Source organism: Panthera uncia, assembly GCF_023721935.1.
Source record: "Panthera uncia isolate 11264 chromosome A1 unlocalized genomic scaffold, Puncia_PCG_1.0 HiC_scaffold_17, whole genome shotgun sequence".
NCBI classification, from domain to species: Eukaryota; Metazoa; Chordata; class Mammalia; order Carnivora; family Felidae; genus Panthera; species Panthera uncia.
Genome location: NW_026057577.1, coordinates 76910053 through 76912484, shown reverse-complemented (window position 1 = coordinate 76912484; position 2432 = coordinate 76910053).

The window sequence follows — 2432 nt, the reverse complement described above, 5'->3', positions numbered from 1 at the left end:
TTGTCAGCACCAGGTATTGCTGTTGAAGGCACATTATGAGGAGGTGATTAAAGAAATTGGTGATGCACTAGATAGGAATTTTTAACATTCTTTTACAATAAACTCATTTCGTGTAGTAATAAGCTTTGTCATTACAAACGAAATGCACCACCTGGTACAATTAGCCTTATGCCTGTTATTTTCTAGTACATCTCAGAACTGTAGTACAATGTTATAATTTGTATTGTTAAAGCTCTAACAAAATGCTAGAATTTGATTCAAAAATGTCTTTCATACCAAGGTCTGGGGTCATTCAATATATCAGACTCCAGGTAGGTGCCATGAACTTTATAAAGACAGCATAATGTTGAAAAAAATCATGACAAAAGTTTAAACATAGGTAGCTAAAACTTTCACGTAACAGTACCTGACTCATGTAATCCAATGAAAATTAGAATGTCATATCAACTACCCAAAGTAATCTACATATTTAATGCAATTTCTATCAAAATACAAACAGCATTTTTCACAGAACTAGAACAAACAATCCGAAGATTTGCGTGGAACCACAAAAGACCTCAAGTAGCTAAAGCAATCTTGAAAAGAAAAACAAAACTGGAGGTATCAAAATTACAGGTTTCAATTTATATTACAAAGTAGTAATAATTAAAATAGTATGGTACATCATGAAAATAGACACATAGATCAATGGAATAGAATGCAAAACCAAGAAATAGACCCACAGCTACATGGACAATTAGTTTTCAACAAAGGAGGAATAAATATACAATGGGAAAAAATAGTATATTTTCAAAAAATAGTATTGGGAAAACTGGACAGCCACATGCAAAAGAATGAAACTGGGCCACTTTGTTTCACCATACACAGAAATAAACTCAGAATGGATTAAAGAACTAACTGTGAGACTTGAAACCATAAAAATCCTTGAAGAGAGCACACACAGTAATTTTTCCAACATTGGCCTAGCAACATTTTTCTAGAACTGTCTCCTGAGGTAAGGGAAATGCCAAAATACACTACTGAGACTAATCAAAAGAAAAAGTGTCTGCACAGTGAAGGAAACAATCAATGAGATTAAAAGGCAAAACACAAAATGGGAGAACATATTTGCAAATGATATATCTGAAGAAGAGTTAGTATTCAAAATATATAAAGAACTTATAAAATTCAACAGCTAAAAACTAAATAACCCAATTAAAAAATGAGCAGAAGACATGAATAGACATTTCTCCAAAGATGACATACAGATGGCCAATAGACACATAAAAAGACGTGTCTGATAATGTGCTCAACATCACACGTTGTCAGATAAAGGCAAATCAAAACTACAATGAAATATCACCTCACACCTATGAAAGTGGCTAAAACCAAAAACATAAACAACAGGAGCTGGCAGGGATGTGAAGAAAAAGGAAACCTGATGCATTGTTGGTGGGGATGCAAACTGGTCCTGACTGTGGGAAAGGGTGTGGAGATTTCCCAAAAACTTAAAAATAGAACTACCCCCACTACAGGGTATTTATCCAAAGAATACAAAAACACTAATTCAAAGGGATACATGTACCCCTGTGTTTATTGCAGCATTATATGCAATAGCCAAACAATGGAAGCAGCCCAAGTGTCCATGGATAGATGAATGGATAAAGAAGATGTGGTATATATATACACAATGGAATGTTATTTAGCCATAAAAAGAATGAAATCTTTCTATTTGCAACAACATGGATAGAGCTAGAGAATATAATGCTAAGCAAAATAAGTCAGAGAAAGACAAATATATTATGATCTTGCTCATATGTAGAATTTAAGAAGCCAAACAAACAAGGAAAGGCAAAAGAGAGAAACAGAGAGAGAGAGAGAGAGAGAGAGAGAGAGAGAGAGAAACCAAGAAAGAAAGGCCCTTAACAAGAGAGAACAAACCAATGGTTACCAGAGGGGATGCGGATTATGGAATGAGAGGAATAGGGGATGAGGATTAAGGAGTGCACTTATCATGATGAAAAAATAAATAAAATAATAAAAAGAATGTTATATTAAAATGTAAATTGAATACAATTAATCAAGTAAGTGTATTAAGTGATCTAAAGGTAATATTGTATAATAATATCCAGCCAAAGCATACAGATTACCCTTCCAACATACCATGGAAATCTAAAAGGAATAAGCATGGACTTATTGATTCAGTTGAGAAACCTTTCTTAATAGGATGAATATAGCACTGCAGCCACTAAATTTAGGACAATGATGATTCCAATAAAACAAACATCAAAAATACATACAGTAAATCTCTCAATTGTGAGGCAAATTCTAAGGGTATTTCATTCTCCATCTTCCAAATTTCATTAAAATAACTATGGAACACATACATGATAATAAAAATCACAAAAGCCCTGAAGTCTAAAGATAAAATGAGGAACAAAATAGTATTTCTT